The sequence below is a fragment of the Dipodomys spectabilis genome, unplaced genomic scaffold (genome assembly GCF_019054845.1).
Source record: "Dipodomys spectabilis isolate Male_0828 unplaced genomic scaffold, ASM1905484v1 ptg000266l, whole genome shotgun sequence".
Lineage (NCBI taxonomy): Eukaryota > Metazoa > Chordata > Mammalia > Rodentia > Heteromyidae > Dipodomys > Dipodomys spectabilis.
This window is the reverse complement of record NW_024870943.1, coordinates 1695979-1720937: the sequence shown is the minus strand read 5'-3', so window position 1 is coordinate 1720937 and position 24959 is coordinate 1695979. Positions and strand designations below refer to the sequence as shown.

At 43.3% G+C, this 24959-nt stretch overlaps 1 pseudogene; it reads right to left on the bottom strand.

The window, feature by feature from the left end:
* Positions 1-145: 145 nt before the first annotated feature.
* The window catches only part of LOC122125546, a 51521-nt pseudogene continuing 26707 nt past the window's right edge, over positions 146-24959 (bottom strand).

Below are 24959 nucleotides of genomic sequence, written 5' to 3'. Positions count from 1 at the left end.
CTCCCATTATCTATTCCTTTCCTGCATGGGGAACAGGATGGGAGCCACAGACTTGATTCTTAGGCACTTAATTGTGGCCAACTTCCTAAGTCTTCTGTGTAGGAGTGTTCCCCAAACCATGGTGGCTTTGTGCTGGAGAATTTTCTTAAATGATGTGGGGTGCAAAATTGTCTTCTATCTTCACTGAGTGGGCAGGGTGGTGTCGATTGTTAGAACTTGCTCCCTGAGCATCTTCCTTGCTGTCAGCATCAGTCAGGGAGACTCCAGGTGGGCAGGGCTGAAGGGGAGAGCCCACAAGCACATTGTCTCCACAGTGTACCTCAGCTGGGGGGGATCTTCCTCCTCCTGAGAATTGTTTGTCTCATGTACATGATCGGACCCAAACCACATGACAATATGATGAGCTTAAAAGCCTATGGATACTGTTCTTCCATGTGTAATGATCCAGTTGCTGACGTGCTGCACGTGGCCATACTCTTGGTGCCTGATGTTCTGTGTCTGGGGCTCATGCTCTGGGCCAGCACCTCCATGCTCTTCATCCTGTACAGACACAAGCAGAGAATGCGACACATCCGGAGGACCAGTGTCTCCACCAGAGCCCCTCTGGAGTCCAGAGCCACCATAAGCATCCTCCTCCTGGTTAGTGCCTTCATCTCCTTTTATACCATGTCCTGCATCTGTCAGATTTGCTTATCTGTAATTTACAACCCCAGCCCTGTGCTGCATCATATAGCGGAATTTGCTATGGGCTGTTTCCCAGCCCTCAGCCCTTTCCTGCTCATGAGCGGACACTCCATTCCCTGCAGCTTCCTCTTCACCTGCACAAAGAAGAAGAAAGTGGTTCTCCCCTGAGGACCACCAAGCTCGCATCTCTGCTTAACTTTGCTTGGCCATTCAACAATCTCCACACCTAGATAAAAGTCATCTGCTGAGAGATAGAGGTGTGTGCACATGTCCACACCTGTGCATTTGTGTGCTATATATCTCTGTGTGTGTTCATCTGTCTCTGTTCTGCTGGCCCACAGAATTATATGAATGTGGAAATATGAGATTTTGAATAATGCTTATTAGGTCATGTCAAGTTCCTCCCAAGAATCTGCCCCATTAATTGGTAGTCGTGTCAAATTCAAGATATACTGGTTAAACTTGCTTAACAGGTTTTCCTAATTACATTTTGAGTCTTTTGATTTTTTTTCTTTCTTTCATAATAGTTCCCTATGCAATGAAGCAAATAATTCTTAAAGCCCTTTCTGTTCTGGAGAAGAAAATAGTTGGAAAGAAAATATCAGCTGGCAATTGTTTCTAACATATTTATAAGATGATTTCTATGTTGCTTTGTATGTCCTTCCTCCATGGTATAACCCATGCTTTCACTGTATTTGATGTTGGTATAATTTGTGGAGGGGGAGGGAAAAAACAAATCTTTTAACTAGGGATACAGGTGGACCCATTGCAACAATGAGATGTACAGATGTATGTGGAAAAATGAACTTTACAACTTTGGTGTGGGGGAGAATCGGGTTGGGGGAGGGCGGGAGTATGGGAAGGGATGGGAAGGGGAAACAAAGAGGAGGCAACAATGCTTGATAGGAAACATACTCGTTATCTTGCCCATATAATTGTAACTCCTCTGTAGGGTATTCTCACAATAAAAAAAATAAATAAAGAAAAGAAAATAGCAGCTGGGTGTGGTGGTTGATGCTTGTGTTCTGAGTTCATTAGGAGGCGAGATCTAAGGATCACATTTCAAAGCCAGTCTAGGCAGAAAACTCTCTGAGACTCTCATCTCCAATAAACCACTAAACAAACAAACAAACATGGAGGTGGTGCTGTGGCTGAAGTGGTAGAGCATTAGCTTTGAGCAAAATCTTCCCAGGGACAGAATGGAGGCCCAGATTTTAAGCCCCAGGCCTGGCACAAAGAAGGAAAGTGAGAATGAGGGACAGAGACACACAGACAGAGACAGAGAAGAGAGAGGGCAAGCCAGCAAAGAAGGAAGGAAGGAAGGAGGGAAAGAAGGAAGGAAGGAAGGAAGGAAGGAAGGAAGGAAGGAAGGAAGGAAGCAAGCAAGGAAGGAAGGAAGCAAGAAAGGAGGAAGGAAGCAAGGAAGGAGGAAGGAGGGAAGGAGGGAGGAAGGAAGGAAGGAAGAAAGGAAGGAAGGAAGAAAAAAGGGGAGTCCTGCTGTTGTACCACTGACCACAAATATTAAGGCTCCTTCCTGACAGTTACTCCCTTCGTCTTGTCCATGCTTATTTCTTACACATAATTAATTTTCACAACTCTTTCTTTTCCTTGGCAGTCTATGTTACATATCTCTAGACTCTTTGCTAATTCAACAAGGACATCAAGTGTACTTTTGAAAAGCACCTTTTAAATATAAAGTTGTTTTTAAAACACGAAGGCTCCTTGAGAAAGTCCCTTGCTTGGCTATTGTGACATTTCCTGCAGTGCTCCTCATGTCTCTTGTTATGAGGTCACTTTACCACAGCCTCTTGGGTGCAGGTCAGGGTTGCTGTGCTGAATATGAGGAGGGGCCTCCTGTCCAGGGCTCTCCACCTCCACCCTTCTGTTCTCAGGAATGAATTGCAGGGTGACAGCAAGCCAGAAGTAGCACTGATTTCCCGGGGACAGTCAACAACCCTGAGCACAAAGCTCAGGGATAGGACCCAGGCCCTGAGTTCAAGTACTGGGACCGGCACAGAAAAGGGAAGCAAGCAGATGGCACGCCTGCCTCCAGGAGCCATCCAGGGACTATGCCGGGTGCTGTGTGGACTGTGGGCTCTGAGCCAGGCGCCTCCTCCTGATCCTGAAGTTCCTACAGCCACCCCACCACAGAAAGTCTTGAACCACAGGTCCCGTCCCTGCACTCCCTCCCCTGACACTCGCTTTAGCTAGATTCCCTCCATGTCCCATGCCCTTAATCCAGCCCAAAGTCATTCCACCCAGCACACGCATGCTCTGGGCTCCATGGGGAGCTGTCTGGTGTCATCATTAACCTCACACACACCTGGTCCTCTCCTGACCCCTGGTGTTCCCGTCCCCATAGGTCCTCCCCGTCTGTGTCACCTTGGAGAGTGTGGATGTGGACTTAGCCTCCTGACCTAGGGGCAGCGCGCGTCCTCCACCAGCTCCCTGCCTTGTGAGGGGACACAGGCATTCCCTGCCCCCAGCCCACCCCCTCTCAGCACCCGATCCCCAGCAGCACCCCACCCTCCACGCACCTCACACTCTGTCTTGAGCATGATCCAAATCCAAGACAACCCAAGCCCTGCACTACCCCTCCCCCACAGCGCTCCGCAAGCTCCACATGCTTTTCCTCTTTTATTTTTTGGTTGACCTTGGGGCTTGAACTCTGGGCCTAGGTGCTGTCCCTCAGCTATTCAGCTCAAGGTTAGGCTCTGCACCCCATGCACCCCTGCAGTACACTGGATGCACAGACACCCATCGTCATGCTGACATGCAGCCCTGTCTGGACTCATTACTTCTGGAGAGTTCCCACATTTAGGAGGTTTTTCTCTGCTGCGGACCTGCTCTGTCGGGATGACGGAGGACACCTAGTGGAGGTAACTGGAATAGGTGGGGAGATGGCAAACAGACAACTCACACACAAGAGGCTTTGTCGGGACGACGGAGGACACCTAGTGGAGGTAACTGGAATAGGTGGGGAGATGGCAAACAGACAACTCACACACAAGAGGGGTGAATGCTGAGTGCGATTTATTGCAGAGGATAACAAGCTTTTATAGCAAAAGTCTCCATGAGAAAGGGCAAAATTTTACACAATGTTGCTGCAAGACTTCATTCTTGGGTGGTCACCAGCTGGTCGCCTGATCTTGATTTTTGGATGACGAGGTATGACGATAGGCACTTGTTCCAGGCTTTACCTCTATTTTTAAGAAATACAATTGGTTTCGATGTTTATCACCTATTAACCACTAACCAGAGCATATGGGCAAGCTGCTGAACAGAAAGGCATGAAGTCTAGTACTTCATAGTTACTTTTGTTTAGTTTTATACTTTATAAGTTTCAAATCTTTTCTGAGCAATTGTGCTTCTTTGCCATTCTTTAGAGGGTCCCCAATTTGTGGCCCAAAATCATGATATTCAGTATGCTTAGTTAAATCTGGCCATATATCAAATTTAAGCTCATAGTGTCTTTTCTGTAACCCTTTCACATAATCATTTACTCTTCTCCATAGAGGCCTTAACTGTCTCATAAGATCTTTCTTGTTCCTTCTTTGATAGTAAGCACCAAGGAGGCCTAGATCTAGCAAGTCTCTCAGTAAATGAAAGAGAGTAATAGGAGTTCTTTCTCCTAAGTAGTTTTCCCAACGGTTGCGATCCTTATCATACACACCTGTTAAAGGCTATGGATCAGGGGGAAGTCTTTAGGGTCCTCTAGATAATGGAGGATCCCACCATTTTCCTCTGATATGCCATTGCCACCTTCCATCTACCAACTTTTTAGGAATGTTATTTAGCTTTTGGTCTAAATAGCCCTCTACAGCTTTCTTATCTACAGGATATCTATATGAGTCTATTGTATATGCTTTAGGATTAAACGGAAGTCTCCAATAGCCATACACTCTTTCTGCTCTAGCTGTGCCTACAGCTTCTTGTAAATCTCTTACAAACAATTCCTTCTGCTGAAGTGACGTCATGAAACCCCCAATACTTTTATATTTACTTATGACTTGTCTACTAGCCTCCATAAGAGGGGCTTTCAGAGTAGCACTTAACTCTGGTGAGTTAGTCATATTCTCAGGACACTCATCAGATGTTGGAGTCGTCAACACTTCCAAGAAAGAGCCTTGAATAAGGGAACGTTGAGCATGAGTAAGTAGAACAAGCAGCAGAAACAGTAAAAGATTAATAGGCACTCCTATACAGTGAAGAAAAGAAAAACAGGAATAGAAACACATCTTTCCCAGGGGTTTGACAGCCTTTTCCAGGAAGTAGGCCTCTTTGAAGCCCCATTCTCAGATCTGAAAGCAGGTTTCCCATGCTAAGTAGACTCCACCGGAGTAGGCGTGGCATTTCTCCATCTCTGTCTCCTCCTTTTCTCCTGAGCACCCTCAGTTCTGCGCCACCATCTTGTACGAATCCCTTTCCTGTCCCCTATGTCCTTGCCACACTGTGGCCGGACTCCCCGACTCTTGTTCCCCCGCCGCACACCTGCCAGCAAGAGCTCACAGCCAGCTCCTGACTTGGATTCATTCACAGCAGCATCTTGTGACTATGCTCAATATGAAGGAGGCATGCTCACCTCTCACTCGTGGGGATGACTTGAAGCTACTAACAAAGCCTTCCAGGAAAAATGGGTTGTGACACAAAGGTGAGACTCAGCTCATGAACCAGCTGGGAGGTCAGCTCCCCCCCACACCCTGCATGCTTAGCTTGGGGGCTCCAGGCCCCACCCCTTGTGCACCTCCTGCTGGTAGAGCATGCCACACTGTGGTTGCCATCCTCGCAAAAGAACCAGCCTGGAGAAGTGCGGCCATTGGGAGTAAAACAGTGGAATTCTGAAGGGCTAAGAAAGTCCTGTCCTGGGGAATTATGGGGGGGAAGCCCTCATGCCTGGTTAGATCTGGGAGTAACCATTGACTGATGCCTAGGACAGGCGCCATCTGACTTTGTTCCTGGGTCACACCCGAGTCCAGGCATTATGGTAGCCACTATTGCACATTGCACACACCTTGCCTAGTCAAGTCCCTGCCAGACTGTATCTACCTTCCCATTGTTTCTACTTCATTAAAATCCCAACTACTCACTTCTTACAGCTGATAGTGCTTTGGCGGAGAAACCTTTAAAGCAGATGGATCCTTGTTATAATGACGTTTTTGGGGGGAGATTGGCAGCGGGAAATCAGTAGTGGAGCTTGAACTCAGAGCCTGGGTGCTGTCCCTGAGCTCTTTTACTCATGGCTAGTGCTCTACTACTTGAAGCTTAGTGCCACTTCCAGTTTCCTGGGGTCCCTGCACCCTGGGATCCCGGCCCCAAGATGCACAAGCTAGCTGTCAGTACCCAGAGTTTTCCCATATGGCCAGCACAGAGAAAAAGATATGAGCTGGAGGTGGGTGGGGGAGCACTGTGTGACAGGGCCACTCTACACCCCTCAGGGAGGGGAGACTGAGTCCCATCCTGTGCAACACAGTGGCATGCAGATTTCCTGCTCAGGTACAGCTTACACTCTCAGCACTGTTCTCTGCCAAAAATCCTTTTCTATCGGTTCAGACTCGGTTCAGCTACTGCCTCCTGGAGGCTTTGCAGGCTGTCCCTCCCCCAGCCTGCCCCCAACCACCGGCCCCTTGCCCGGCTTCCACCCGAAGACAGAGCCAAGCCCAGCCACAGTCTCAGGCCTCAGGGCTGGGCAAGGGAGGCTGGGGCACCGGCAATCTCAGGGATTCTTCCTTTCTGACCTAGGACTCACCACAGGAAGAGAAGCACCCAGGCTCAGAGCACCACCTACAGAACAGCGACACTACACTGCTGTCCTTTAAGATGCCAGCCTGGCATTTTGCTCTAGTCCACAATCATGCTGCAGTAATCACTCACAAAACCAATCCTGCATGTTCTGCAGGCGTGAGGCCAAGGCTTCTGCTTTTCTGTGTGGACAGCACCATGTTTTCCCATAGACGGCTCCTGCCACATGCGACTGGAGAAGCTCCCAGGCAGCAAGTACAGAGAAGAAGGAACCGAAAGCCACTTGGGACTCTGACCCCAAGTGTCTGGATTCCCTGGCAGCTCTTGGTCTGAAGCTCCCACATTCCCGCCATCCACTGCCCCAGTTCTTTCCATTTAGGCAAGCAGAACATTGTCTGATGAGACTGTCCTCACAGCCGACACTTATGTGTTGAATGGACTGAATGCTCTCCATGTCTCTAGTATGAGTCACATGACTGTTTCCACCTTGCAGAGCCCAAGGCAGTCTCAAGCTGGGGGCCTCACTCCGGGTCTGCAGCTGTCTTCCAGCAGACTTCCGAGAGGACATCCTGCCTCCATCTTCTTCCTCAGCCTTCCCCTCAACACAGTCCTGCAGTACATAAAGCTTGTCTACCTGCACCTCACCCTCTTACCCCATTATCCAAGGCCCCTGCCGTGGGCTTCTCTTATTAAGCAGAAGCCATCTCGAGGCACCCCAACTGCACTGTGCCACAAGAGTCCCCACCTGTAATTAAGGGGAGGAGTTCACTTCTGGTCTTTTCCACTCCAAAGGCCAAGGTGATTGTGGAAAGCTTCTTGATACTGTTGAGGCGAAGCTGAGGAGAGAATAAGAAGGGAGAATGTCAGTAATCCCAGACTCAAGGGAGCTCCACAGTGCTGGGAGCAGACGCTCAGCACACCCTCCATGCAATCCTCTGACCTGGATCTCACAGTTCAGTAGAAACAGTGCACTTTCTGAGTTCACGTAAGATCACACATGCTTCTCACCACTGGCTACTACACCACATACTCCACTTAGTAGCTGCGGCTGCATAGCATGCTCTGGGCACGGCCCTAGACAAGGCACACACACCTGAGACCTCACTGAACCCTCAAAGCAATCATACAAGGCATGAAGCTGGCTCACAGCGTCAATCCTGTGAGGCTCAGCACAAGGCAGAACCTCTTGCCAGCTGACAGAGCTAAGAGGATGGTTGGCAGAGCAGGCATTTAAACTCAAGACGTGACTTACGGTGATGATGAGAGAACAAACAATAGGATACTATTACTACAAAAGCAAAAGTCATGTAGGCTGATGCACACCTGTAATCCCAGTATTCAGCAGAGTGATGTGGAAGAATCGTGACTTCAAAACCAGCCTGAGGTACATAGGAAGATCTTTTCTCAAACTAACAATGACAACAGAGGGGCAACCTCAGCCGTGTTGTGGGCAGCACCATGGGTGAACAGAAACCCAAGACTGTACAGGTGGGTCTGGGTGCACAGTTTCTTGCTCATTAACTCCCTCCGGAATGCAGGCCATAGGACCAAAGCTTTGTTTCAGAAGAGGGCCATGGTAACTACTGCGCCCAGCATTTCCATCTCAGAGCCATGGCAGTAGAACCGTGATCAGTGTCAGATGGTACATCCCAACACCCGTTACGAGATGGGTCCAACCCAATGTGCCAACAGAAGGGCCACAGGGTGCAGGTGGAGGTGCTGCTAGGCCCCCAGCCTGACCCTGTCTGCACCCTGTCACACCCTTTCTGCTTGATCATACTTTGACACAGTCTTCCCCATCCAATGAAATCTGCATTAAAAAAAGTACAAAAATGAGAGGAAAAAGCACAACATTAATCAAGTGTTGGAACTCCAACACACACTTGAAGATCTCTCAGCAAGAGTAGATGCAGTTAAGGAAGAAACCCTGAGGCTAAAATCAGAAGACCACGTTTTTGGACAATATATAGAAAACCTCATGTCTGCTTCTAGTGTTTTCCAAACAACTGAAATGAAAAGCAAAAGAAAGTAAGGGATTGAGTTCCGTTCTCATTTATGGAATTGCTGCTTCTCTCTCCTTCTCTCTCTCTCCCTTTCCTTCTCTCCATCCCTTCACCTACCCTCCTTCTCTCCCCCTTTAAAACTTGGGTAGATTCCAAACGTTACAGTACTTTTGTTTGTGGCTTCATTGAATTTTTATGAAAATAATTTCAAATCTAGGCAAAATTAACTACTTAAGAGGAGACTTCCATGGGTCTGTGTATTATGTTAGTCTAAGAAAATGTGCAGATGTGTAGTAGAGACTTTAGAATTGCATATATTTATGAAACTTGAAAATGAATGTTTTTTTGAATTTGCTTTGATATATAGGCTTAGTCTTTTATTACACACTTACTTAGTAAGATATACAAGAAAATAACCATGTTGTGAAAATGTGACCAAAATCATGTACTGAATGCATAGCTTTATGTATGTACCTGTTCACCATTGTGTGCCTCTCCTCCATCTGCCTCATCCTCCCCATTTACCTTCTCCTAAGTCAAGATAGTTTCACATTTGTAAAAGTACTTTGAGTAGTAATCACCGGACAGTAATCTGATCTGTAAGTCCTGAAGTTAACCAAAACCTTGCCTAAAGTTTGTCAGTTGTACCTTCTAATCATAAGATAGGACCAATGGTTTCTCTTTAATCATTTGAAAACAGATTTGGGCTATAAAGAGGATTTTATGTTGAAACTAAGTTATCAAATTGAGATCTGTTTAAAAACAAAGAACCAACTTGCTTTTGCAGGAAATAATGCACTTGCTATCTGAAAAGATAAGAATTTTGGTTATGGGTGCTGAAGGTGGCTCAGTGGGAGAGTGCTTGCCTTGCATGTATGAGTCCCTGGGTTTGATTCCTCAGCACCACATAAGCAAAAAGAAAAAAGCGGGAAGTGGCACTATGGCTCAAGTTGTAGAGCGCTAGCCTTGAGCTGTAGAGCTGAGGGACAGCACCCAGACCTAGAGTTCAAGAACCATGACCGGCCCCCGCCCCCTAAAATAAAGAATTTTGGTTTTGTATCAATTAGAATTAGAAAGTCTGGGAGGAATACACAGAAATAGGTAAAAAATAATGTGATAAATGTAGCAACCAATTCCAAATGTTTTCTCTCCAGATTTGTATTATCTCTGCACGGAACAGATCTTTCAGGGAATATATATATATATGAAAATGGGTTAAGTTGGACTTATCTTACATATACCACATGCTATGCTATTCCAGCTCTAGGGTTTCGTGGCAAAGTTTATTTGTTGTACCTAGCCAATTAAATATTATCAAATTCCTTGAAGAGTGTACTGGTTTTAGAATCATGAATGAGAGAATTTTATATGTATAATAATTGGTAAGCTCAGTATTTTTATCTCACTCTGTAAATTCAACTAATTGGTTGGTAGAATTTTAGTCATTCTCATAACAATTTCTAAAATCTTAGTTCATAGATTCCATTTGGTAAAGGAATCAATATCAGAGGTAATAAGATATTATACTAGGAAACGAGATCCACTAATATAATTATGGTTATTAGATTTGAACTACTTTAATCATGGGATAATCTTATGTGTTAGTATAAGATTTCATAAATGAAAGTTCTGGGAAGATGGCGGAGGAGAAGCTGGAGGCAAAACAAGCTCTCACCTAGAAAGCAGTTTTAGAGTTCCAGTGAACAGTCCTAAGCCAGAGAATCACACCAAGTGTGCCATCACAGGACAGAGAGTTAGGCCAGAGAGGGAAAATCCAGACAAGGAGACAGATTGGAGCTCTTGTCAGCTGCTGCCGCTGTGGCGGCAGCGGCGGCACCAGTGGTGCTGCCATTCCTGAAACAAAGACAGTCTGGGACGAAAGAGCCAGGCGTGGCGGGCGAGTGGATTCTACTCAACACCAGCAAGAACTGACAAGGAGCAGACATCTTCATCCTGCAGTTCGCAGACCAGAGATGACCCAGGAACCAAGACTCGGCATGAGTAGAAGCCTGATGTCCTCACCCCTTCTCAGGGAGCAGAGGAGGGAAGGCCACCAATTCCCCCCCCCCCCCCCCCCCCCAGGACCGGAGATCTCCATCTTGGATACTGATAAAGCTCAGCGGAGCTGCTAGCTCCAACTCAGGCCTTGGAATAAAACTAGGGTCATTTAGCAGGTCACAAGAACTTAATGGCGTGACCTGCCAGACTCAGCTCCACCCAGGGAAAAGTCACCCAGTTTGGGCGCCAGCCCTAGGAGTGGCTTTCTTCACCGGGTAATCTGAGCCAGAGGCTGACCCTCTCTTTAGTAGCCTTGACATCAATAAACAGAAACCCTGAGAGTGGCTCCAGGCTGGGCTCTGTGAGTTTCTCACAAACTAGCACCCAGGAAAAGCTACTGTTTGCTGAAAGGCCTCAACTCTACCCAGAACCTAGCCTTATCACAGCATCTCCAAACTTGAGGAAAAAGCCATCTCCCTCTTTTGTGATACTCAAAGCACATCCCCCTCCCATTGAACTAACTTGGGAGGAGGATCACAAAATCCTGGGTAAAGCAGAGCATTTTTCTGCCTGTCCAAACAAACTGACTTAAGAAACCAACCAAGCCACAGGACCACAAGCAGACCAGAGACTCCAACCAGAGACTGATTACAGACACAAGGGAGATACATGATTTTTCCCAACCCTCCCCAAAATATCAAAGAACTTTTTCCCCCCTTTTTCCTCTTCTTCTTCTCTTTTTTAAATACCTTTTACAAAATTTTTTTTTCTTTTCTAAAACTTTTTTTAATTTTTAATTTTTACCTTTTTTGGAAAAAATTGTTTTCTAGTAATTATTTCCCTCTCATAATCTTTATTTTAGGGATACATGCGTGTGTGCGTTTTTCTTTCTTTTTTTAAAAAAATTTTCTTTTTGTTTTTTGCTTAGCTTGACCGAACTTCTGATCTTTTTTTTCTTTCTTCCTTATCCTTCTCACCTTTTCCTCTCTTTTGTTCTTCTTTATGGGACTTAATTGTTGCTGTGCACATCCTCAGATAAACCCGTAGTTGACTATTAGACCCTATCTCCCATTGTGTACACACTTAATCCACAAATTTATTTCTCAATGCAAAACTTCTGAGACTTAAATTCCTTAATAGCAGTACTACCTCTTTATACCTATATAATATTTTAAGTATTTTTATTTTTAAGTTTTTCACATCTCCTTTATATCCCTCCCCTTCTCTCATTATGTTCACGTTCTTTGAATAGTTTGTTCTCAAATCTGCATATTAATAATTTTTATTTTTCTATTTTTTCTGGTCTCCTTTTTTTCCTTTCTCTTTCTTCTTGTTTTCTCTCTCTTCCTTCATCCTATCCAACCTATTTCCTGCTTTGAGACTAGGACTTAGTTAACTCTCCCTGTACCTTCCCACATCACTCTATTCCTATTTTTACCCATATCTCTCCCTAACCCTAATAATTTCTGGTTTACCAAATTCTTCTTTGCGGTTCATAGCCATTAATATATAGTTGTTTGATGTTGAATAGAGGTATCTGTTGAACTAGATTGTATCTGCAGACTATTGACTGTGCAAATTCAGACTTTGGTTGATGCTTGCCTTAAGTTAGTGTTCTAGCACAAAACTGGTGTTACTTTCATCCCAAATGGGCAGAGTAAATCGGAAAACCACAAGAAAAATGGCAAGTCCAGGTATCTACACTCCCACTCATGATAATCAGGGGACAGAACAGATAATGAATAATCCAGAGGAGAGTTCCCAAATAGCTCTACAAACACTGCTGGCAAACATGATAAATGAAAAGATTGAAAACATACAAAGAACTCTGTATGAGAGTGATAGGGAGAGAGAGGAGGCAATCCAAAGGTTTATACAGGAATATCATGAGCGTGAGGAAACTACTCAAAAACTGATACAGGATTTGCATGAGCAGCTTGAGAATACTCAAAAAGAAAGGCAGGAATGGCGTGAACAGGCTGAGAACACTCAAAGAGAACTACAAGAATGGCATGAATGGGAGGAAGCTAAGCAAAGAGTAATACAGGAATTGAGAGAGCAGGATGAGAATACACAAAGATCACTACAGGCATTCATGGGATCCATTAACAAAGAGCTGAAGGAAGTCAGTGAGACCACAAAGGGAATGCCGAATGGAACCCAACAGAAGGAATGGGAGTCCAAGGAAACCATCACCAATCAACTAAGTGATTTGAGAATAAACACTGAACACCAAATTAAGGAAGTAAAGAAGTCCATACAAGATCTAAAACAAAGCTTCAACAAAGAATGTGAAGCCATCAAAGCTGACCAATTAGAAGGAAAAGAAATAAAAAACAAAGTAGAAAGTCTTGACAGCAGGTTAGACCATGCAGAAGATGGAACCTCTGGGATTGAAGACAGCCTAGATATTATAGAGAAAGAACATACAACCATCCAAGACAAGTCCAAGAAATATGATAGATCTATCCAACACTTGGAAGACACCATCAGAAGGCCTAATCTAAGGATAATGGGTGTAGAGGAGCACCTAGAAACAGAAGTTAATGGTCTAGGAAATTTGTTTAACAGGATCCTAGCAGAGAACTTCCCAAACATGCAAAAAGATAGGCCTATTCAGATACAAGAAGCTTTTAGAACTCCAAATAGACCAGATCAGAATAGGACATCCCACCATCACATTATAATCCACACAGGATCAACTCAGACCAAGGGAAAGATCCTTAAAGCTGTCAAGGAGAAAAGATTAATCACCTATAAAGGGAAACCAATTAGAATCACCTCAGATTTCTCAGCAGAGACAATCAAAGCAAGAAGAGCCTGGAATGATGTATGCTAAGCCCTAAAAACAAACAACTATCAACCAAGAATACTGTACCCAGCTAAACTCTCCTTCATAACTGAAGGCCAAATGAAAACCTTCCATAGCAAAGAAAAATTGAAACAATACATCTGCACCAAACCAGCCCTACAAAAGATTCTTAAAGATGTCCTACACATAGAAAACCAACAAGACCGCAACAAAGGCCAAGAAACTGCACCCAAACTGAGAATCCAAGAACCATAGGAAGAACCCAGTGTTCGCAACCCCCAAGAAGGTGGATAACATGGCAGGAACTCCCAAATATCTCTCAACATTAACGGACTTAACTCTCCAATGAAGCGACATAGACTGTCTAGTTGGATTAAAAAACAAGATCCTTCTATCTACTGCCTTCAGGAGTCACATCTTGCCCATGAAAACAAACACATTTTCAATGTTAAAGGCTGGAACAAAATCTACCAAGCAAATGGCCCCCATAAACAGGCGGGGAGTTGCAATCCTAATATCAGATAAAGTAGACTTCAAATTAAAATTTGTGAGAAGAGATAAAGAAGGTCGCTACATACTAATTAAGGGATCTCTCCTTCAGGAGGATATTACAATTCTAAATATCTATTCGCCAAACAATGGAGCACCCAAATTTATCCAAGAAACACTACTTTCCCTCAAATCGCACATAGATCCAAACACATTAATTGTTGGGGATTTTAACACACCACTCTCCCCACTAGATAGATCAACTCGGCAAAAACTCAACAGAGAAACCGCAGATCTAAACAGCTGCTTAGATCAACTAGATTTAACAGACATCTACCGAATATTTCACTCAGCAGCATCAGAATACACGTTTTTCTCAGCAGCACATGGAACATTTTCTAAAATAGACCACATTTTAGGCCACAAAGCAAACTTGTCCAAATTCAGAAACATTGAACTTATACCTTGCATTCTCTCTGACCACAAGGGAATAAAATTAGAACTCAGCACCAAAAGCCACCAAAGAAAGTCCGGTAACACATGGAGGCTGAAAAACACACTGCTGAATCTCGAGTGGGTCATGGAAGAGATTAGAAAGGAAATTCAAATGTTCATGCTATTCAACAAAAATGAGCACACAAATTACCAGCTCCTCTGGGACACAGCAAAGGCAGTACTCAGAGGCAAGTTTATAGCTCTGAGCTCCTACATCAACAAATTGGAGAGATCTGAAACCAACAATTTAATGAGACATCTGAACCTCCTTGAAAAAAAGCAGCAAGATAAACCCCAATCCAGTATATGGAAAAAAATAATTAAAATTAAATCAGAATTAAATGAATTAGAATCCAAAAAAAATATAGAAAGAATCAACAAAACAAAGAGTTGGTTCTTTGAAAAAATTAAAAAATTGACAAACCCTTAACAAATCTTATCAGAAAAAGAAGAGAACACACCCAAATAAATAAACTCAGAGATGAGAATGGAAACATCACCACGGAAACAACCAAGATTCAGAACATTATAAGGGAATACTTCTCAAAACTTTATGCTAATAAGTTTGAGAACTTGACAGAAATGGTCCTTTTCCTAGCAAATATTGGCATGCCAAAACTAAACCAAGATGAGTTAAACCAGCTTAACAGGCCTATATCAAGCATTGAAATAGAAACAGCAATAAGAGACCTCCCAGCTAAGAAAAGTCCAGGACCAGATGGTTTTACAGCGGAATTCTACAAGGCCTTCAAAACAGAGCTCACACCAATACTCCTCCAACTCTTCAATGAAATTGAAAGAGAAAGTTCATTACTGAACACATTCTATGAAGCCATCATAACCCTCATCCCAAAACCAGGCAGGGACTCATCAAAGGAAGAGAACTATAGACCCATTTCTTTGATGAACATTGATGCAAAACTTCTAAACAAAATTTTGGCCAATCGACTTCAACAATTCATCCAAAAAGGGCTGGGAAGGTGGCTCAGTGGTAGAGCGCTTGCCTTGCATGCATGAGGCCCTGGGTTCGATTCCTCAGCACCACATATGCAGAAAAAGGCGCAAGTGGCGCTGTGGCTCAAGTGGTAGAGGGCTAGCTTTGAGCTGAAGAGCTGAGGGACAGCACCCAGGCCCAGAATTCAGGCCCCACAACAGGCAAAAAAAAAAAAAATCAACAATTCATCCAAAAAATCATACACCACGATCAGACAGGATTCATTTCAGGGATGCAAAGCTGGTTCAATATACGCAAATCAATTAATATAATTCATCACATCAACAGGAGCAAGGATAAGAACCACATGGTTATCTCAATAGATGCAGAAAAAGCATTCGACAAGATCCAACACCCCTTTATGATGAAGGTTTTGGAAAAATTAGGAATCCATGGAACATTCTTCAATACAATAAAGGCTGTATATGACAAACCTACAGCCAGCATTATACTTAATGGTGAAAAACTAAAGCCATTTTCTCTTCTCAGGAACAACACAAGGATGTCCACTCTCTCCACTTCTCTTCAATCTATTATTAGAATGCCTAGCTACAGCAATAAGACAAGATGCAATATAAACGGGATCCAAATAGGGAAAGAAGAAATAAACCTCTCCCTCTTTGCCGATGACATGATCTTGTATTTAAAGAATCCCATATACTCCTCTCCGAAATTACTCAAGCTGATTCACAACTTTGGCAAAGTAGCAGGGTATAAAATTAACCCCCCAAAATCAATGGCTTTTCTGCATGCCAACAATGAGAAAAGTGTTTCTGAAATTAGGAAAGTAACTCCATTTGTAATAGCCCCTCAAAAAATAAAATACCTAGGAATTAACTTAAGCAAAGAAGTGAAGGATCTCTATGATGAAAACTTTAAAATCTTGAAAAAGGAAATCAACACAGAACTTAGAAAATGGCAAAACCTCCCATGATCCTGGATTGGAAAGATTAACATTGTGAAAATGGCAATACTTCCCAAGGCTATCTACAAATTCAATGAGATACCTATCAAAATTCCAACCTCATTCTTCAAGGAAATAGAAGACGCAATCCAAAAATTCATATGGAACAATAAAAGACCCCGAATAGCAAAAACACTCCTCAACGGAAAGAACACTGCTGGAGAAATATCAATACCAAATTTCAAACTCTCCTATAAAGCCATAGTAATCAAAACAGCTTGGTCCTGGCATAAGAACAGACCTCTGGACCAATGGAATAGAATTGAAAACCCAGAAATGAACCTACAGACCTATAGCCAACTAATCTTCCATAAGGGAGCTAAAATAATCGAATGGAAGAAAGACAGCCTCTTCAGTAAATGGTGCTAGCAAAATTGGTTAACTACTTGTAGAAAACTAAAGCTAGATCCTTATATATCACCCTGCACCAGAATCAACTCCAAATGGATCAAAGACCTCAGAGTCAAAGCAGACACTCTGAAAATATTACAGGATGGAATAGGAGAAACCCTAGGTCTCCTTGGCTCAGGCCGAAATTTTCTTAATAGAGACCTGGAAATACAACAAATCAAAGAAAGGTTGGACAAATGGGATTGCATGAAGTTGCAGAGCTTCTGCATGGCAAAGGACATAGCTAGCAAGATCAATAGAAAGCCCACAGATTGGGAGAAGATCTACACTAGCCATACAACGGACAAGGGTCTCATATCTGAAATATACTTGGAACTCAAAAAATTAAATCCCCCAACAACAAATCCTCAAAGAAACAACTGCCCAATAAATAAGTGGGCTAAAGACTTGAAGAGAAACTTCTCTGAAGAAGATAGGAGGATGGCCAATAGACACATGAAGAAATGCTCAACCTCCCTAGCCATAAAAGAAATGCAAATCAAAACAACATTGAGATACCACCTCAACCCAGTTAGAATGGCTATAATCAAGAACTCTAACAACAACAGATGCTGGAGGGGATGTGGACAGAAGGGAACCTTACTTCATTGTTGGTGGGAGTGTAAACTTGTTCAACCACTTTAGAAAGCGATATGGAGTTTCCTGAAAAGACTTCACATAGACCTCCCCTATGACCCAGCAATCCCACTTTTGGGCATTTACCCAAATGTCTACAAACAAGACCACACTAAAGCTACCAGCACAACTATGTTTATTGCAGCATTATTTACCATAGCTAAGATATGGAACCAACCCAGATGCCCCTCAGTAGATGAATGGATCAAGAAAATGTGGTATATATACACAATGGAATTCTATGCCTCCATCAGAAAAAATTACATTTCCCCATTTGTTAGGAATGGAAAGGCTTGGAAAAAATTATATTAAGTGAAGTAAGCCAAGCCCAAAGAAACATAGGTCCCATGGTTTCCCTTATTTGCAATATCTAGTATATGTATGAGTCAAGCAGGAAAGGTCAGATAAAGTGATGTTAGGAAAATGAACCCTTAGATATGTATTGAAATGTTTTTTTCTTTCATGCATTTGTTTCTAACTCATTTATAAGGTTATTTCTTTGTAGATTTGTATGTCCCTCCCCCACAGTGTAACCCCTGCTTTAACTATATTTGATGTCGGTATAATTTGTGGAGGAGATGGGGAAAAACAAGTCGTTTAAGGATACAGGTGGACCCGATGCAACTATGAGAAGTACAAGTTGTCATGTCAAAAACGAACTTTACAACTTTGTTGGGGGAGGGTATGAGGGGGGGGATTTGGTGGGGGGGCGGTGGGAGGTTGGGAAGGGATGTGAAGGGTAAACAAAGGAGGAGGCTGCAATGCTTGCTAAGAAATGTACTCATTATCTTGCCCATGTAATTGTAACCCCTCTGTAAAGTATGTTCACAAAAAAAAATTAAAAAAAGATTTCATAAATGATGTTAACTATATGAAGATGTAATAGTCATACTGCAATCATCCCTCTTGCATCCCTTTTGTGACCTAATTTTACAAATATTTAACATTGTGTTTCATTTCTGCTTTGCTGTTTAATAAAAAGATGTTTCACATACACACAATAAAGAAGATATAGCCTATTTCCATCACAAACTACGACTAGGCCAGGAACAAGAAGGAAATTCTATCATTAGCTTCCACATCTGTAGAACTACAGATCCCTGTGGAAAATGCAAGAAGTCAGACACAGAGAGGCAAATGCATGTTCTTGAAACAGACAAGAACAGGGCAGAGGAATTGTCAGCAAGACCTAAAGGGTCCAGGTAAGGAAAGGAGTCACATGCAATGAGGTAGGCTAGAAACTCAGGGTGAATAGTCATTGCTGATCCTCTCCTGAGCACAGTGAGAAATTTCTGCTTCAAAATCATCAGTGATAACCATGAAAATGAGTAGGGAATTAGAGAATGAAGCTACCTCCTTAGAACTGACCAGGCATGAAAAGAGATCACCCTGCTTTCAGGAATATGCATGAAATGCTTACCTCTAAGCTCCAAATGGGTTCTCTAGGGATGAAAACATTTTTAGAAGAAAATGGCCATTATTGCCAAAGAAATTACTGTACATAAATGTCTCATTCTATTTTCTTTCTTTCTTTCTTTTGTTCCAGTCCAGCAGTTTGAACTCTGGGCCTGGATGCTGTTGCTGAGCTCTTTTATTCCAGACTGGCACTCTACCACCAGAGAGTAGAAATAAGAATCTCATGGGCTTTCTTCACCAGGCTGGCTTTGAACCTTGATTCTCTAATATCAGGCTCCTGAGATTGCATCAGTACAAGGTTTCATTTTTCTTTTCTAACAGCATATATGATGATAAAACAAAAGCAGACTGAGATGGGGAGGGCTGGGAAGGTGGCTCATTGGTAGAGTGCTTGCCTAGCATGCATGAAGCCCTGGGTTCAATTCCTCAGCAGCACATACAGAGAAAAAGCCAGAAGTGGTGCTGTGGCACCAATGGTAGAGTGCTACCTTGAGCAAAAGCAGCTCAGGAACAGTGCCCAAGCCCTGAGTTCAAGTCTCAGAACCGGAAAAAGTATACGGAAGGGACACTTTGGGTAAGACAGTTTGGAGACACATGGCTTACACAAGTCTTAGGTTGTTTATAGACAATCATCTAGCGTTGGGCCTCAGTGTCTCCTGCCGGCCTCTTGGGATCAAGTAGAAGTAAGCGACTGCACCACTCCCCTGTCCCCTGGAGAAGCACCCACATGAAAGTGAAAAGTGTCTTGATAATTGTCACATGGGGGAAAAGAAAAAGTTTACTGAGAACTTGGTTTGCCACCCCAGGTGTAGGGAAAATCACTGCTCCCGTGGGAGATGACCTCAGCTGCCTCCCTCCTGGACCCCTATGTAAAGAGCTCTCTGCAGCTCTGAAGTGCTCATGTGCATCTCAGAAATGACCCGCCGTGCCACGCAAATCCTGAAACAAGAGGTCAGCACTTGTTTTCACTGCCACTGGAGAGACACAGCCTTCAGGAGAGACCCCAGGTTCCACACTGTGGGTAAGGGATCACCTTTGGAGCAGGGATTCTGGATTGAACCCAGATGCATGACAAAGCCACAGGGAAGAAATGGGCTAGGACAGTGAAAAGAACTGGGGTTCTAGGCTCCCTACCCCCAAGCCCTGTTGGTTCCTCACTTCTTCTTCCTCATATAGTCTGTCCAGGTTTATGACAAGTGAGGAGGAATCCTGATTGTCCAGGGATTGAGAGTCACATCAGTGACTCTAGAATGGCATTTGAACCTAAAATTGCCCCTCTCATTCTTTGTCATCGACCTCCTCCATCACCCACACCATCCCCACTACAGACCTGGTTCATCTTCCTGGTATTTCTTCTGTGAAATGTGGGCTCTGTGTTAAGGAAAGTGTGACACCTGGGACCCAGTCCCGCAGCCATTGTTTTGAGGTATAAGCGCATGTGACCCAGGGAATGTGTCACGCATGTTTCAAGTTTCTTTCTTTAGTCAGTCAGAGAGCTTGAACTTGGGGCTTGCCCATGTTCCTTGAGCCCTTTTTGCTCAAGGTTAGGCCACTATCAGTGGGGCCACAGGTCTACTTCTGGTTTGCTGGTGCTTAACTGGAGAGAAGAGTCTCACAGACTTTCCTTCTCTGGGCTGGCTTTGAATTGGGAATCCGAGGTCTCAGCCCCTGAGTAGCTAGGATTACAGGCTTGAACCACTAGAGCCTTGCTTGTTTAGAATCTTAGATCTGATTCTACAGAGGAGAAATGTAGCCACCTTCATCTCAGAACCTGACTTACCTTCCCTTAATGCCATTCCTCCAGGTTCACCCATTTCCCTGAACATGCCATCTTCCTCTTCCCGATGGATGAATAGAATTGGATTTTTCCTAATACATGAGAGATAGTAGGACAGTATTTCCAGTCGTCTGAATGCTGAATGGAGAATGTTGAGTTCCCTTGGCCCCGTGCAGGCCTCAGTTTCCTAAGCCAGAGCCTCTGGATGAGACACAAGGAACAGAGAGGATGGGAGCTACCCATGTGTCTATGGGGGTGATCCTCTTAGGCCAAACTGTGGTTGGGTTTGTGGGTAATTTATCTCTTCTCTCCCATTATCTATTCCTTTCCTGCATGGGGAACAGAATGAGAGCCACAGATTGATTCTTATGAACTTAATTGTGGCCAACTTTCTATGTCTTCTGTGGGTAGGGGTTTTCCCCAAACCATGGTGGCTTTGGGCTGGAGAATTTTCTTCAATGATGTGGGGTGCAAAATGGTCTTCTATCTTCACCGAGTGGGCAGGGGGGTGTCGATCAGTAGCACTTGCTCCCTGAGCCTCTTCCTTGCTGTCAGCATCAGTCAGGGGACTCCAGGTGGGCAGGGCTGAAGGGGAGAGCCCACAAGCACGTTGTCTCCACCATCTACTTCAGCTGGGGGGTCTCCCTCCTGGTGAGCATTGTTTGTCTTATGTACACGACCGGACCCAAAGCGCACAACAACATGACGAACTTAAAGGCCTATGGATACTGTTCTGCAGTGCGTCACGATCTAGCTGCTGATGTGCTGCACATGGCCATACTCTTGGGGCCTAATGTTCTGTGTCTGGGGCTCATGCTCTGGGCCAGCAGCTCCATGCTTTTTGTCCTGTACAGACACAAGCAGAGAATGCGACACATCCAGGGGATCAGTGTCTCCAACAGAGTCTCTCTCGAGTCCAGAGCAACCATAAGCATCCTCCTCGTGATGAGCACCTTTGTCTCCTTTTATACCATGTCCTGCATCTTTCAGATTTGCTCGTCTGTGATTTTCAACACCAGCCCTGTGGTGCACCATATGTCGGTGTTTGCTATGGGCTGTTTCCCATCCCTCAGCCCTTTCCTGCTCATGAGCAGACACTCCACTCCCTTCAGCCTCCTCTTCACCTGCACAAAGAAGAAGAAAGTGGTCCTCCTCTGAGGACCACCAAGCTTGCATCTCTGCTGAGCTTTGCTTGGCCATTCAACAATTTCCACACCTAGATAAAAGTCATCTGCTGAGAGATAGAGGTGTGCACACATGTCCACACATGCGCTTTTGTGTGCTATATATCTCTGTGTGTGTTCATCTGTCTCTATTGTGCTGGCCTACAAAATTATATGAAAGTGGAAATGTTAGATTTTGAAATAATGCTTATTAGGTCATGTTAACTACTTCCAGAGAATCTGCCCCATTAATTGGTAGTCTTGTCAAATTCAAGATAAACTGGAGAAACTCACCTAACATGTGTTCCTAATTCCATTTTGAGTCTTTGATTTCTTTCTTTCTTTCTTTTTTTTATTTTTTTAATTTTATTTGTGAACATACTGTACAGAGGAGTTACAGTTACATGGGCAGGATAATGCGTACATTTCTTACCAAGCATTGCAGCCTCCTCCTTTGTTTACCCTTCACATCCCTTCCCAGCCTCCCCCATCCCCCCTAATCCCAATCCTTCTCCTTCAACCCCTTCCCCCCCTTCCCCCCCCCCCCCCCCGCACCAACATTGTAAAGCTCGTTTTGGACATGACAACTTGTACTTCTCATTGTTGCAACAGGTCCACCTGTATCCTTAAACAACTGGTTTTTCCCCATCTCCTCCACAAGTTATACTGACATCAAATATAGTGAAAGCAGGGGTTATACTGTGGGGGAGGGACATACAAAGCAACAAAGAGATAATCTTATAAATGTGTCAGAAACACATGCATGAAAGAAAAAAACATTAAAATACACATCTAAGGGTTCATTTTCCTGACATCACATTATCTGACCTTTTCCGCTTGACTCATACATATACTAGATATTACAAATAAGGGAAACCATGGGACCTACGTTTCTTTGGGCCTGGCTTACTTCACTTAATATAATTTTTTCCAAGTTTTTCCATTTCCTAACAAATGGGGCAATGTCATTCTTTCTGATGGAGGCATAGAATTCCATTGTGTATATATACCACATTTTCTTGATCCATTCATCTACTGAGGGGCATCTGGGTTGGTTCCATATCTTAGCTGTGGTAAATAATGCTGCAATAAACATAGTTGTGCTGGTAGCTTTAGTGTGGTCTTGTTTGTAAACATTAGGGTAAATGCCCAAAAGTGGGATTGCTGGGTCATAGGGGAGCTCTATGTGAAGTCTTTTGAGGAACCTCCATACTGCTTTCCAAAGTGGTTGAACAAGTTTACATTCCCACCAACAATGAAGTAAGGTTCCCTTCTGTCCACATCCCCTCCAGCATCTGTTGTTGTTAGAGTTCTTGATTTTTGCCGTTCTAACAGGAGTGAGGTGATATCTCAATGTTGTTTTGATTTGCATTTCTTTTATAGCTAGGGATGTTGAACATTTCTTCATGTGTCTATTGGCCATCCTTCTTTCTTCTCCAGAGAAGTTTCTCTTTAAATCTTTCGCCCACTTATTTATTGGGCAGTTGTTTCTTTGAGGATTTGTTGTTGGGGGGTTTAAATTTTGAGTTCCAAGTATATTTTAGATCTGAGACCCTTGTCCGTTGTATGGCTAGTAAAGATCTTCTCCCAATCCGTGGGCTTTCTATTGATCTTGCTAGCTATGTCATTTGCCCTGCAGAAGCTCTGCAACTTTATGCAATCCCATTTGTCCAACCTTTCTTTGATTTGTTGTGTTTCCGGGTCTCTATTCAGAAAATTTCGGCCTGAGCCAAGGAGACCTAGGGTTTCTCCTATTCCATCCTGTAATGTTTTCAGAGTGTCTGCTTTGAGTTCAAGGTCTTTGATCCATTTGGAGTTGATTCTGGTGCAGGGTGATATATAAGGATCTAGCTTAAGTTTTCTACTTGTAGTTAACCAATTTTGCCAGCACCATTTACTGAAGAGGTTGTCTTTCTTCCATTCTATTGTTTTAGCTCCCTTATCGAAGATTAGATGGCTATAGGTCTGTAGGTTCATTTCTGGGTTTTCAATTCTATTCCATTGGTCCTGAGGTCTGTTCTTATGCCAATACCAAGCTGTTTTGATTACTATGGCTTTATAGTAGAGTTTGAAGTTTGGTATTGATATTCCTCCAGCAGTGTTCTTTCCATTCAGGAGCGTTTTTGCTATTCGGGGTCTTTTATTGTTCCATATGAATTTTTGGATTGCGTCTTCTATTTCCTTGAAGAATGAGGTTGGAATTTGTATAGGTATTTCGTTGAATTTGTAGATAGCCTTGGGAAGTATTGCCATTTTCACGATGTTAATCTTTCCAATCCAGGAGCATGGGAGGTTTTGCCATTTTTTAAGTTCTGTGTTGATTTCCTTTATCAAGATTTTAAAGTTTTCATCATAGAGGTCCTTCACTTCTTTAGTTAAGTTAATTCCTAGGTATTTTATTTTTTGTGGGGCTATTACAAATGGAGTTGCTTTCCTAATTTCAGCCACACTTTTCTCATTGTTGGCATACAGAAAAGGCATTGATTTTTGGGGGTTAATTTTATAACTTGCTACTTTGCCAAAATTTTGAATCAGATTGAGTAATTTGGGAGTGGAGTCTATGGGATTCTTTAAATACAAGATCATGTCATCTGCAAAGAGGGAGAGTTTTATTTCTTCTTTCCCTATTTGGATCCTCTTTATGTCTGCATCTTGTCTTATTGCTGTAGCTAGGCATTCTAATACTAGATTGAAGAGAAGTGGAGAGAGTGGGCATCCTTGTCTTGTTCCTGAGTTAAGAGGAAATGGCTTTAGTTTTTCACCATTGAGTATAATGCTGGCTGTAGGTTTGTCATATACAGCCTTTATTGTATTGAGGAATGTTCCATGGATTCCTAATTTTTCCAAAACATTCATCATAAAGGGGTGTTGGATCTTGTCGAATGCTTTTTTTGCATCTATTGAGATAACCATGTGGTTCTTATTCTTGCTCCTGTTGATGTGATGAATAATATTAATTGATTTGTGTATATTGAACCAGCTTTGCATCCCTGAAATGAATCCTGTTTGATCGTGGTGTATGATTTTTTGGATGAATTGTTGAAATCGATTGGCCAAAATTTTGTTGAGAAGTTTTGCATCAATGTTCATCAAAGAAATGGGTCTATAGTTCTCTTTCTTTGATGAGTCCCTGCCTGGTTTTGGGATGAGGGTTATGATGGCTTCATAGAATGTGTTCGGTAGTGAGCTTTCTCTTTCAATTTCATTGAAGAGTTGGAGGAGTATTGGTGTGAGCTCTGCTTTGAAGGCCTTGTAAAATTCTGTTGTAAAACCTTCTGGTCCTGGACTTTTCTTAGCTGGGAGGTCTCTTATTGCTGTTTCTATTTCAATGCTTGATATGGGCCTGTTAAGCTGGTTTAACTCATCTTGGTTTAGTTTTGGCATGTCAATATTTGCTAG